The 15,344-nt window shown below is 36.9% G+C and overlaps 1 protein-coding gene across 3 annotated transcripts in view; it reads right to left on the bottom strand.

Annotated features, from left to right (window-relative positions):
- The window catches only part of kcng1 (potassium voltage-gated channel, subfamily G, member 1), a 56,137-nt gene that overhangs the window by 12,225 nt on the left and 28,568 nt on the right, over positions 1-15,344 (bottom strand). The window contains exon 2 of one of the 3 annotated variants that reach the window (XM_051879640.1): positions 4,231-4,322. The exons of the other annotated variants lie outside the window; for them this stretch is intronic. The gene's annotated coding sequence lies outside the window, so the exon portion shown is untranslated. The remainder of the gene's footprint in view (positions 1-4,230; positions 4,323-15,344) is intronic. 3 annotated transcript variants of the gene reach the window in all.

Raw genomic sequence — 15,344 nt, 5'->3', positions numbered from 1 at the left:
GCCTTATCTGCATCACTTTCATCTGCTGTTTTAGGAGCATCTGGGTCCTTCAGATAAGATGCTGTATGTTCTGACTTGTTGCGTGGGATCTGCTGATGAATGAACTCTTGCAAAACAAGTTAACATCATGTCTTGGCACGCAACAACCTAGCCTGTGATAGCCCGCAACAGGAAGCCTCCCCATCCAACTAAGAGTGTGAAAATGAATAACTCAAGCGCTTCCAACACCTCTCTTTCAAACTCATCTCAAATGTTCACCTACACAACAAGTGGAGTATTTTCAACCTTAGACACCTTTCTTGTAACAGTGTGATGTGAACCACAATCCAACTGATAAAACCAAATGGATCTGAAGTTTCATGCTCAACATCTCACCATCTGTCTGTCTATCTATCCATCTCTGTGTCTATCTGTCCGTCCACCCACCCACCAGTCTATCTATCTATCTATCTATCTATCTATCTATCTATCTATCTATCTATCCACCTGTCCGTCCATCCATCCATCCGTATGTCCGTCTATCTATCCATCTGTCCGTCTATCTATCTGTCTGTCTGTTTGTCTGTCCATCCATCCATCCACCCGTTCGTCCATCCATCCATCATCCACCCGTTCGTCCATCCATCTGTCCATCCGTCTATCTATCTATCTATCTATCTATCTATCTATCTATCTATCTATCCATCTGTCCGTCTATCTATCTGTCTGTCTGTCTATCTATCCATCCATCCATCTGTCCGTCTATCTATCTGTCTGTCCATTCATCCTTCCATCCGTCCATCCATCCATCCATCTATCATCTATCCATCCATCCATCTGTCCGTCTATCTATCTGTCCATCCGTCCATCCATCCATCCACCCACCCGTTCGTCCATCCATCTGTCTGTCCGTCCATCCATCCACCCACCCGTCCGTCCGTCCATCCATCCATCCATCTATCTATCCATCCATCCGTCTATCTATCTATCTATCCGTCTGTCCGTCCGTCCATCTATCCATCCGTCCGTCTATCTATTTATCTATCCATCCATCCACCCACCTGTCCGTCAATCCATCTGTCCATCCGTCCATCCACCCATCCATCCATTCGTCCGTCCGTCCGTCTGTCTGTCTGTCTATCCATCCATCCATCCATCCACCCATCCATTCACCCATCTATCTATCCATCTATCTATCTATAATCTCAGTGCTCTTTTCAGCGCTTCAATTTTCTTCAAAACGTTTAAACAACATTCATAGTTTGTCTTTAATAACGTTGCATTTCTAGTTAAAAATTACATGTCAATAATAAAATGTCAACATATTCTAATTGTGTACGAATTGTGTCGAATATATATATATATATATATATATATATTTAATTTTAAGTTAATTTAATATATTATATATTAAAATTACTAATCTAATTTAATTTATTAACATAATAAAAGTAAATTAAAAAAGGTAATGTAATATATAAATAAATAAAATATAAATTCAGTTACATTAATTTTGTTGAATGTCAATTCATTGTAATTCTACCTCCTGTCTTGCACCCTGTCTGCGACCCAATTCAAATATCAAATTCAGGAATTCAATTAGAATTTAAAAGTCATTCTCAATTCAATTCCGAATGGTGCACAAAACAGCTCCCAGATGCTGCATACCCTCCATGGCCAGTGTCCAAACTAATTAAATCAATTACCATGATTAAGCTGTAATGGGTTCACAAGTTACAAATTAGTGTCTGCGGCCCTGTGTGTTCAGGCACCAATCAGGGGCCAAGATAGGAGCCTTCGGATTGCTAAAATCAGGAAGCGAGTGCGTCACTGCATGCTTATTAAGCACCTGCACTGTCAGTTGGCGCGAGATAATGATTACGCTTGGCCTTTTGTTTCCGACCTGTCAAATTAAGCGTGTGCCAACCACCAGGCTGCCGAAGAACGTCCGCTGTCTTTACTGCCTTTATCTTCCTTGCATGCTGGCTTTTATCTTAAGGAGGGTTGAGTTTCAAAGAAGGAGTGACATGAGAATAAGTGGATGAGAGGAAGGGGTCAACAAATTCCACACAGTGACAGGAAGAAGAGGTTGAGAAGAGGAACAAACGTCTTTGGAAAATGGCAACTGGTGGCTTTTTAAAGGATTAGTTCACTTTCAAATGAAAATTACCCCAAGCTTTACTCACCCTCAAGCCATCCTAGGTGTATATGACTTTCTTTTTTCTGATGAACATAATCGGGAGTTATATTAATAAATATCCTGATGCATCCGAGCTTTATAATGTGAACGGGACCATCAAGTATGAAGCTTAAGAAAGTGCATCCATCCACATAATTTCATTTGAAAGTGAACTAATCCTTTAAGCTGATGGACAGTTTCCAAAGACTGGGCAAAGAAAACATCTGAACTGAGGTTTTAAAATACAGTGCCAGAAATTTAAAATTCTCATCATTTATACTTCACCTCATGTTGTTCTGAACACATATGACTTTTTGTGTAAAACAAGAAATTCTGAAAAAAAGAAAAATGTTTTCCATAAAAGTAAAGCATATTGTGACTAGCTCAAAAAAATGAACAGCATAAAATAGGGTGTGCAAATTTTAGAACTGAAGAACCCGTTTAATTCATGAGTGTGATATATGTGATATACAACCCGAATTCCGGAAAAGTTGGGATGTTTTTTAAATTTGAATAAAATGAAAACTAAAAGACTTTCAAATCACATGGTTTGCCAATATTTTATTCACAATAAAACATAGATAACATAACAAATGTTTAAACAGAAATGTTACAATTTTATGCACAAAATGAGCTCATTTCAAATTTGATGCCTGCTACAGGTCTCAAAATGGTTGGGACAGGGGCATGTTTACCATGGTGTAGCTTCTCCTCTTCTTTTCAAAACAGCTTGAAGACGTCTGGGCATCGAGGTTATGAGTTTCTGGAGTTTTGGTGTTGGAATTTGGTCCCATTCTTGTCTGATATAGGTTTCAAGCTGCTGAAGAGTTTGTGGTCGTCTTTGACATATTTTTCTCTATAGGTGAAAGATCTGGACTGCAGGCAGGTCAATTCAGCACCCGGACTCTTCTACGACGAAGCCATGCTGTTGTAATAGCTGCAGTATGTGGTTTTGCATTGTCCTGCTGAAATGCACAAGGCCTTCCCTGAAATAGACGTCATCTGGAAACCTTTATATACCTTTCAGCATTCATAGAGCCTTCGAAAACATGCAAGCTGCCCATACCTTATGCACTTATGCACCCCCATACCATCAGAGATGCTGGCTTTTGAACTGAAAGCTGATAACACGCTGGAAGGTCTCCCTCCTCTTTAGCCCGGAGGACACGGCGTCCGTGATTTCCAACAAGAATGTCAAATTTGGACTCGTCTGACCATAGAACACTTTTCCACTTTGAAACAGTCCATTTTAAATGAGCCTTGACCCACAGGACACGACAGCGCTTCTGGACCATGTTCACATATGGCTTCCTTTTTGCATGATAGAGCTTTAGTTGGCATCTGCAGATGGCACGGTGGATTGTGTTTACCGACAGTCTTTTCTGGAAGTATTCCTGGGCCCATTTAGTAATGTCATTGACACAATCATGCCGATGAGTGATGCAGTGTCGTCTGAGGGCCCGAAGACCACAGGCATCCAATAAAGGTCTTCAGCCTTGTCCCTTATGCACAGAGATTTCTCCAGTTTCTCTGAATCTTTTGATGATGTTGTGCACTGTAGATGATGAGATTTGCAAAGCCTTTGCAATTTGATGTTGAGGAACATTGTTTTCCACAATCTTTTTCCACACTCTTTCACAGATTGGAGAGCCTCTGCCCATCTTTACTTCTGAGAGACTCTGCCTCTCTAAGACATCCCTTTTATAGCTAATCATGTTATAGATCTGATATCAATTAACTTAATTAGTTGCTTAATGTTCTCCCAGATGAATGTTTTCAAAATTTCTTGCTTTTTCAGCCATTTGTTGCGCTGTGCCAACTTTTTTGAGACCTGTAGCAGGCATCAAATTTGAAATGAGCTCATTTAGTGGATAAAAGTATAAAATTTCTCAGTTTAAACATGTTCTATTGTGAATTAAATATTGGCTCATGTGATTTGAAAGTCTTTTAGTTTTCATTTTATTCAAATTTAAAAAACATCCCAACTTTTCCGGAATTCGGGTTGTATATAGTATATATAATTGGCGACTCCTAACAGGAAGTTGAATTGGAATGACAGGAAGAGGAATTACCTTAATTGCAATTCAAATGTAACATATTCTTGACATTTTTCTTTCTTTCTTTCTTTCTTTCTTCTTCCTTCTTTCCTTCCTGTCTTTAAGGCCTATAAAAGAATGCAACATCTACTTTTTAACTTTCAAACAGGGCTTTAAGTAAACTGAAATCAGATTTTAAAGGTTTTCTTAATTCAATTCTGAATAGCGCAAAACTCTGCCATAACAGTACCATAGAAGTACTCCACATGACTTTTGCGTTGTATTCCAAGTGTTCAGAAGCCATACATACAGTAGTTTTGTTGGTTATTATGAGACATGTAAATATCAATGCTGTTTGCCGTTATTGACATCAGATCTAATGCAATGCTACTTGACGTGCTATGTTTGAAAATGTGTGATTTTTGGTGACTAATGTCTTTATTTTAAGTCTGTTTCTCATTTAAACCATAGTATGGCTTCAGAAGACTTGGAATATAGCGTGTGAGTTAGACAAACTTCTTTTATTGTGTCTTCTGGTCTCAGTATTTCATTGTTCACATCAAGATTTCTCTTCTACAAAGGAAAAAAAGAAAGTCAACTGGTTTGGAACAACAAGAGGATGAGTAAACGATGACAGTTTTCTTTTTAGTGAACTATTCCTTTTTAAGGAACTACAGTACGGACGGACAGAATGAAGGAGTGTGCGAGAAAAGAGCGACCCTTTGAACTGCAGCATTGGTAACAGTGAGTTTCAAGCGTATATTTCTCTCTGACGCAGCGAGATCACAGCTTTGCTCCAGGGCTTTTTCTCCAGATTGCCTCTGAGTCACAGGACTGTGATTCTGCCAGTAACACGCTGAGCACACTTTCCAAACCTACCACCGCTAACCTTCATCATGTACTAGAAAACTGAGCTCTGAAGATCTCAACCCTCTGCTTTCAAAGAACAGCTTTCCCCAAAATGAACATTCGGTCATCATTTACTCACCCTCATGTCTTTCGAAATTATTTATCTTTCATCCGTGGAACACAAAAGGAGATATTTAGAGCAAAATGTCCAAACTGCTCTGAAATTTTCAAGGCAAGGTGAGATTCTCTTGATACTACAACACAATATATTAAAGTGCTGTTTGAATAATACTGAGCTGCTTGAGTAGAATAAGAGGTCTGGTAATGTGATATTTAGTATGCGGAGCACAGGAAGATTACAGGCATCGCTTATTTACATTTGGTGACTGTTGAAAGGCAAGAATAATCATACTGTGACAGAAAATTACTCAATGGGAAAATTGCTTGTGTGTTTAATACACTCACTGCAGTCATGCACAATTTAATGGCAACAGCCTCCACACTGCTTCTGATATATCAAAAACCCACCTAGAGCTAAATATTAGAAGGCAAAATCTTGATCAGCCAGAAAGAAAGTCCTTCTGCCGCCATTACTTACATGATCTGTGAACCATTTAGGCCAAATCTACAAATGTTTGTTATTTTTTTAGGTCTAAATGAATGTATAAGCAATTCTAAGAGCTTTGTTTACCATCAAGTACAAACTTTTTTAGAGTATTTGTGCATATGTGTGAGTGCGCACAAGCTTAAACGCTGAACAATAAGTAGAATATCAGGGCTGTATCTCATCAAAGAGATGGATAACATGGGAAATATCTCCTGGCTGATGTGTATGAGGCTTATTGAATTATCTAAGGCTGATACGTATTTGCATGTCAAACATAATACAAGCCAAAGCTATTCTTCTGGTGCAACTGTGCACACAATAAAACATCCTCTCCATTCTGTTAAACACGTCAAAACATATCATCCACATAACTGAACATTAGGGCTGGCCAATATATTAAATATTCATGAGGATATACAGTATTGTGTTGATTTTTCTGTCAAGCATTGCACTTAGTTTAATGCACTTTTTATTTAGGCATTGAGTTTTCTAAGGACTGTGTCAATCGACTAGCTGTTTTTAGAGTTGGTAAATTTGAGTCATTGGCGGTTCAAACTATCCATTTCAATGAATCAATTCAGAACTTTTTGATCAAATAAATGCAGTCTTGGTGAGAATAAGAGACTTTCAAAAACATTTAAAAAATTCTTACCGACCCCAAACTTTTAAACGGTAGTGTATGAGGGTAATGTATGTTACTTGTTTTATTGGTGCATTTAAATGAAAATGATCAAATATCAGGGTTTTTATAACATTAAAGCCATAAAAAATATTTTTTGTTGCTTGAAATAAAATAAATGTTTAAGTTTTAAACTTATTTTATTCCAGCTAGTTGCCAAGGCAGTTTAGTTTAACTTGATGTACTAAAACAACTAAAACTGAAATAAAAATTAATTTATAAAATGGATAGTTCCGGCCCTTGATTCTGATTGGTTGAGCCGCGTTCGAAGCCGCTGTAAAATTCCCGAAAACATACAGCTGACCAAATTAAGTATCGCTGCGCCACTGAGTGTGTATGTTGCTGCGTCTGTCTTAGCAACCACTCTTAGCAACGTAAACATATGTTTGTTCTCAATTGATTTTCTTCATTGAAGCTTACTGCATTATGTAGAAGAGTATTGTGAGAGAGATATCGAGTGTGTTACCTGCATTCAGATTTAGCTTTTTCTTTCAAGTCAGTTCTTGTCCTTTTAACATTTAATGGGTTTTCCCGTGCCCTGCTGACACTGACAGCGCTTTTGTCATTTGCTCTTGTTCCGTGTTCACAACAAGTTTCAATATAAAAATCTTTGCAACTGAGTGATTTGCTCATAAATACAATCTTTGCCGCCATCTAGAGGCGTAATAAATGTAACTTCTGTTGCTGTTCATGGTCAGGGACTATTTTTTCCAGCGGAAGGAAGGCTTTTAATGATTTTACTTCATGAAATTTGCGTTGATACATATTTTTTGGCTTTAATATTTGTAGTATGTGGTAACCATTTTATAAAAGCAATAAAGCCCGCGGAGTTGTGGTTTACAGTGAATTTATAACAGCTAAGGGCTCCGCTTCGTGCCTAACGCCCTTTAGCTATTATAAATTCACTGTAAACTACGGCTTCTTGGGGCTTATTGCTTTAATAAACTATATAGACATTTTTTTTTTTTAAAAAGCAAAAACTAATAAAAATGGCACAAACACACAACAAAATTACTAAAACTTTTACTAAAATGAAAATGGAAAACATAAAAAAAACCCTTCAAAATATTCCTTAAACCTAATTTAGTCAAAAACAATGCCTTGATTATTATTAACTAGATTTAAAACCCTTTTAAGACAAACACAAATATAGAGATTTATATCAAATTCATCAACTGGCTGAAAAAATTGCCCAGCTGTTCACCCAAACCCTACTGAACAGTTTGTCAATTTAGTGCATAATTTACATTATGTTCATCATATACTATCTATTTTTGTACACTTTATATCCATAGTGCTCGTCTGTTATGATTAAGCAGGAAGATTCATTTTTTGGGTGATGATACAATCATCCTCATGGTTGCCTGGTGAGACACTTGGCAAACGGCACCCCACCCCCTCCCACGCATCTCATGCTCTCTTCTGGTGCCACCCACCCATCGTCTATGGGGTCCAGACTGTATCCTGGAGCTCTGCGTCTTTATGACTTCTGCTCCCTCTCTCGCTAACACACACCATCTCAGCTAACAAAAATATGTTTTGCTAACGTTCCAATTGAGTTATGAATATGTTATGTTCTTAGAACATTCAAAACATCCAGGTTTTTTTTAAATGTTTTAAAAACGTTCTTGGTTATGTGAATGTTAGATAAAAAACTTTAAGGAAATGTTTTCGCTATTTTATCATTTTGCACCTATTATAGGAAAATTACTTTTGAATGTTCACTGAACCATCTGAACCAGACGGCGTTTTGACGTAGAACCCGGACGCGCTGCACTGCGTCTACAACACAGACAGTGTAGTAGAATGACAGGGAAGAGACGAAATTGTTGAATAAATTCGTATTTGTTTTTTTTGTTTTTTTGCGCACAAAAAGTATTCTCATCACTTCATAACATTAAGGTTGGACGTGGACTATTTTACCGTTGTCTTTACTACCTTTCTGGGCCTTAAAAGGTGCAATAATGTTGCTGCCTATGTGTGGTTCAGATACCTCTTGGATTTCATCAAAAATATCTTAATTTGTGTTCCGAAGATGAACAAAGGTCTTATGGGTGTAGAACAACATGAGGGTGAGTAATTAATGACAGAAATTTCATTTTTGGGTGAACTAACCCTTTAATATCTTATGCAGCATTGCTTCAAAGTAAATTTATTTTTTTGTAAGGATTTTTAGGGGCCAAGCACCGAAGATACGAAGGCACTTGTATTAGTTTTCTTCTTCCGCTCGAGTCTATGGCAGCCCATAGATCCGTTTGCAGGAAAATGACAAAATTTGGCACACTGATAGAGGACAGTCTGAACATTAACCACAGCAATAGTCCTTAACTCAAACCCTCTAGCGCCACCAACTGTCCAAAGTTGCACTTACCTTTATGCTATTAACTTTTGAACCATATGGCTAGAAAGTAAATTCTTTTTTTCCTCTGATTCCTTAGCTCAAGACGATCCGATGACATTTTCCGTCATGAAAAATTTCCAGCCATTTTGAATTTCAGAGCATCTTCAGACCATGCTGTCAAAAACTTATTAAAAGCTTTCTGATAAACCCAGTTTCGAATAATGTGCATACAAATTTGAGAAAAAGCACGCCAAATTGGATGTGAGGCTATATTTCCACAGCGCTTTAGCGTATTGAGATGAATATTGGTACATGTCATCACAAGCATGACCTGAGGCTACATGCAGTGTTTCAGCACAGCGCCACCTACTGGTCAGGAGATATGAAAAATAGCTATTTTTGCTTTTTTACTTCTGAACGCTTTGCCCAAAAATCATAAAACTGGTCTCTTTTAATTCAGTGTAGAATATCAAGTCGAATGATACCGAATAGACACTTCGCAAAGACCTGAACCCCTCAGTTACTGTTGCTTTATCCGACAAGCCATGCCGCTCTCACGCCACACTTCATGTTCTCACAGAGTGAAAAATACATCGTGGAGCAAAGAGGACACTTACAATGCGCCGACAGACAAGACAGAGCAGGTTATTTTTGGTATGAAACAAAGTCTCAGCCTTCAAAATTATTAATTTTTTTAATAAATTCAAACAATAAATACCGTTTTGTGGCTCTTTAATGTGTCGTGACAGATCACTGTAGTATCTCCGTTCAAGCGACTCATGAACTGATCATCTCTTCCTAGTAATAAACATGAATTAACATGTTGTCTCAACCGCAGAAAAACATCAATACACACCATTTTTTAAGTTCAAGTCCACCGACGTTAATTTCTTAACTCTCCTGTCTGGTTTCTTTGCTGGACAAAACCGCAGATTCAGCGTCATGATTGGTCAGATCGCCTGTCAATCAAACTCCCGGCGAAGGGTGTATTATGGCCACGTTGGGCCATTTTTTGATTAATTTTGCCTATTTTAATGAAACTGGTCTTGATAGATCCCTTGAGTTATACCGAGAACAATGATACCAATTACGCCATTTTGGGTCGAACTTGCTGTCTGCAAGTAGTAAAGAAGTATTAGTACTAAAGAAGCAACACTAACAAAGTATTAGTCTCAAAGATCATAGCTACTTTATTTTTGTTCATTAAATGACTCGCACTAAGTCAGACAACAGATTTTTGAGCTATTCTTACATGTACGCCATCTGGAAAAACCATCATTCTCAGCGTGAATGATCTTCCTTTACCAAAGACAAACAGTATGAAGGAGCAAAAGCACATTCATTGTCTCTCCACTGCTCTGAACACCAGTGAATAACGCTGTTCTCTCCTCATCTGTAACTCTGACACTTGTAGCTTGCAGCAGAGAACATTCCCCGCAACAGATCGGCAGGGACGCATAAGTACATCTTGAACCGTTTTTGTGCACAGACTCTATGTATACACAACACATGTTCAACATCGGGATGTTCAGGTCCAACAGCGCCCGCAGCCATGCTCATATCGTAAGACATCTGCTTACATCAATTCAAACGGGAATCGGAGAGAGAAAGAGAGAGAGAGTTTTTTTTTTTAGATATTAGTGGGTGGATTTAATAAATCGCTGAATATATTGAAACATCTTCGGGCTATAATTGCTTTCTCTTCCTCTCATGTGTCCACCATACATAAAACAGTCTCTCGGCTTCACAGTGGTTCAGCAAACCTCTCCATCTTCTCACTGTACTTAACCTTTGCCACAGCACTGCTTCTATTCCTGGCAGGTTTTCAGCACATCACTGGCAGAGATGCACAACAGTCTGATGCTCAAAAATCTCTGAGTTTATGTTTTCATTTAAATTCCAGCAGCTGGGTCATACTGATCTCCATTTGTGCACTAATGGCTCTGGTTATTAATGCATTGTTGCAGGCAAACATTTACAATAGGGTCACGATGCAAACCTCCTCGTTATGGATTATCATCACACTACTAGAAGAATCTCACCAAACCCGTCAGGAACATGTTCAGGTCGTATGTCACTTCAAAATTAAAAGAAAAAAGTAGGTGTAATTTTATTTAGCTTTTTTAGGATCAGATTTTTCACATTGTGAAAAATGACAATAAATGGTGCAATGCCAAGTTTCATTAATGTCATCCAAATAAATAAATACAATTCTCATTCTCATTACTGTAATGCAAAAAATATATATATATATTTTAAATGTAAAGTATTTATATATGATGGCAGTATTTGTTGCACTAAATATATTTTGGACTAATTAAAATATAGCATTTTACAGTTTTACAATATTAATAAGAATATAATGAGAATCATAATAATGGAAATCACAAAAATATTTTTTAAAAAATGTCCAGATGCATTATGGTGAAAATAATTTTTGGAGTAATGTTCTTAAATGTCATGAAAAAGTAATGCATAAATAACATAAACAATAAACATAATATATAAAATTATACTTTATTATGTAAAATTATATACATAATTTATTATTTTCAAATTATATTGAGCATAACAAAATACTGCCATCATATATATATTTTACATTTAAGATCATATACTGTATATATATATATATATATATACACACCTTACAATTTCCTATAAATGTCACCCAGACTTCAGAAATTCACTTTATTAGGCATTAAATTAATACTGTATTTGGGTCGTTGGCGAATAAGGTTTTTAAAAGTGTAAATAAACATAGAGATATAATTAATTTAGAAGTTTTATTAAGTGTTAACAATGGGATTATGTGGTTTTTATAATCAATTAACAGTGCTTTCGTCATTTTTTACAAGATGGACAAAATTTGTAACTAAAAAAGTCATTCGGTTTAACCAAAATTTTGGTTTTACCGAATTACAATTTTGGATATACCAAATGACGATATTTTCAAACAATGCTAACAGACTGATATCTAGCTAGCTAGCAAAAGGACAATCAAACATTTTATATTTAGTACAAGTTTTTAAAATATTACAACATTTTCCGTGTTTTATAGCAGTTGTACTGAATGACCTGATGTGTCGGGACATGCGTATGAGCAAGTGAAAACATGAATTTTTTAAATAGTTAATAGAGAGTTAGTTACTTTGCTTCACGACCATGTGGTCTTTTTCATGTGTCTGAATGATGTCACATCCTGTCACATGATTTGATCCAAAATGGTCCCTTTATATTGGTTACTCCGAATGACATAAATTAAATTCATTTTTCCGGACATTCTTTCTCATTACAAAGCAACGACTTCTACACATAATTTTAATACCATTTTGCACTATGTTGACATATGATGTTATAAAATCACGCCAGAATAAAAAATAAATACATTTATTACATTTTAAGATGTTTTAATCACAAATGAAATGGCTGTATTGGCCTTTGGATGGTTAAACCGAATGACCTTTTGACACTTTTGACACTACCTTTATATGTAGCAAAATATAATAAAAACCTTTTGGATTCAATAAAAGAGATCTAGTTGTACTACCTTACATACTTTGGATGTCATATCTTTGTTTTTTAGGCCTTTGACCCATTTGTGTTTCAATTTGATCACTTTCTGTTTCTTGTTCTTTTCTATATTCTAATTGTTTTGTGTTCACTTGGATCGCAGAACTGCACAAACATCAACATAAATTACGTAATGATTACATAAGGATTTGTCCAGCAGTTGTGTGCATTACCACACAGTTTCATGCAGCTATATCCATCTCCTGTGTGACACCAACAGGCCAAGCTCAGTGAGTAATCTCCATTATGCCCAAGCACTTCCAGGACCGGAAACCACAGCAGCCTGTAACGGGTGTCAGTCTAAAAAGTGTCACTGCTCGAGCGGATCTCCATTAGCTGGACCGCAGCAAGCCTCAGGGGGACCACAGCTGGACAAAATATATTAAAGAGGTATGAGAAGAAGACAGAAAGCCGGCGCAGAGCAGAAAATGTGTTTGAAGAAGACGAAAAACAAGGACGGAAACATCCAGTGTTATTGAATGTCAACACAGCGGAAAGCACTTCATCTGATGAGATAGATTGAAATGCGTGGACTCTTCAAACTTCAAACGAGAGGCTTTGAGACGGGAGCTGAGGCGGGTGATGAATTCGAGGCTGCCCGGTGTTACTTCACTTATTCTTTTAGATTTTGTCAATGATAAACTCCTGTCCTGCAGAGTGGGCTTCAAAACACATTTATTTCACCATCATTCACAGGCTGTCGACTGGGAATAAAGCAACTTGGAGAAGATGAGAATGCCGAAGCACTGCAAGACATTGATGGAGAACAAACTCCTGCCCAGACAACTATCAGCTGCACTTTATACACATTACAAGAAGAATAATCCCAAAATAATTCTGTCATTATTTAGTTATCCATTTTCTTCCAAACCTTTAGGAGTTTTTTAGGTGGAAAACAGAAGAATTTTTTCTTGCGGCTCTTTTCCACACAACAACAGTTACCATTAAAAAAAAACAAAAAATAAACAGAAACGCTTTACAATAAGGTCTTATTTGTTAACATTAATAAATGCATTAAGTAATATGAACTAAAAATGAACAAACTATTTTTACAGCATTTATTAACCTCTGTTAATGTTAACATAGTTCACATTGCATTAAGTAAAATATTTTGAAACCTTATTGTAAAATGTTACCAAATAAAAAAATACCATAAAAGTGGTCCATATGACTATATGCACTATATATACGTTGTCAATATTTGGCATTAATGGTGCACTATTTTTGAATCTGACTGCAAATGAGATTTATTAGCTTTGCTGAAGCTCAAGATTCCCAGTAAATAATATCTTATTTTTCAGTTTTGTTGCACAAGACTATCATGTGACTTAAAATATAGTACATAACTTACATAACAAAAGTGCTGCAAATATATAAAAAAATAACCGAATTTACATTTACTTTTAGTCATTTAGCACACATCCTTTTATCCAAAGCGAATTACAAATGAGGAACATCACATGCAGTTTATCAGAATATAGTTGGAACAACACGAGTGAGTAATGACAGAACTGAACAATTTTTATTTTACTTAATTCCAGGAGAATGGAACAAATTAACCCACAGTCTTAACCAATCACCTGGTCCCAAAAAGAAAAGAACAACATATTCCACTGATGGTCATTCGAAATTAGCCATGTATTCTGACAATATAAATCTTAAATTGTAGGACTGGGACAATAATCGATTCTTCTCGATTCGTGGATGAGATTTTCCAAATGCATCGCGATTCTCTCTTGAATCGATTCTGAGCTTTGTTATTAACAGCAGATGGCGCTCTAGGCTAGTTTTTAACCGCACATTCAAATGCTCACGAAGAAGAGCGCTCATGCGTTCGGCTGAGTCTGAGAACGTACTTGCACCTCAGAATGCTTTTATGACGCGAGATTAATGTAAACAGCCCACAGCAAACACCCTTGTAATTCGCTTCAACCTTTTCAAACTTTATAAATGATTATTTTATAGAAGGTTCTTGCGGTGTGAGTAAGGAATTGGAAGCAAGCAGAGTACGGCTGTTTCTAAAGCACACAGTGCCATCTGCTGTTAAAAACTAACCTCAGAATCGTTTCGAGAGAGAATCTCGATGTATTTGGAAAATCTCAGAATCGATCTAGAATCATTTCTCGATTTATTGCAATGATTTATTGTCCCAGCCCTAATAAATTGTAAATAGTTTATTAAATTATAGCAGATGGCTCTTAAAAGCATGAAATAACATTCTTGTGATGCTATCAGTCACTCAGCATTGTAATGATGAAGACATTTTCCTGCACCTCAAGAGTGAGTAGACACGTGACATTTATGCCTCAGCTGATTGGCTAAAAAAAGGATGTGGAACTGAATTCAGATTTCAAATCACATACTAGTCTTACTGTCAATGAAAATCATTATGAAAACCTTTGCAGATACCAAAAGCAGGGCAGCTAATGTATGAGCATATAAATTGCTTATCACCTTAGAAATTCTGCAGACTCATCGTAATTCCTTAATTAAACACAGTCACTACCTGTGCGTAATGCTATATGAGAAGACCGCTGCAAACAGGGAATGGCCATTTATAATTGCAATATCCTGACCGCAGTTCACAATTATGCTGCACATAAAGGTATGAAAAGACATTAACCCTGCTCATTAAAACCAGCCCTTTTACAATACACATGAAGTTGATGAAGCCTTTTGTCATTGTAAATCACTAAAGCTCTCAGGGACGGGTCCTTTGAACCTGAAATTGCAGTGAAAGGACTTAAAACTGGCCCCTGAGCAGATCCCAGCTGTATTTTAGGAGCTAGACTGTGGTTTTAAAGGGGTGGTTGATTATGATTTCACTTTTTTATCTTTAGTTAGTGTGTAATGTTGCTGTTTGAGCATGAACAACATCTGCAAAGCTATGATGCTCAAAGTTCAATGCAAAGGGAGATATTTTCTTTTACAGAAATTGCTTTTTAAGGACTACAACAAACGGCCGGTAGGGACTACAACAAGCTTCTTCCCGGGTTGGTGACATCACAAACCCCAAAATTTACATAAACCCTGCCCCCGAGAACACGCAACAAAGGGGGTGAGGCCATGTTGGGCAACTTTAGAGAAGAGGAAGAGTTGTT

The sequence above is a fragment of the Ctenopharyngodon idella genome, chromosome 22 (genome assembly GCF_019924925.1).
Source record: "Ctenopharyngodon idella isolate HZGC_01 chromosome 22, HZGC01, whole genome shotgun sequence".
Classification (NCBI taxonomy): Eukaryota; Metazoa; Chordata; class Actinopteri; order Cypriniformes; family Xenocyprididae; genus Ctenopharyngodon; species Ctenopharyngodon idella.
The sequence above is the reverse complement of the archived record's forward strand: the minus strand, read 5'-3'. Positions and strand labels throughout refer to the sequence as shown.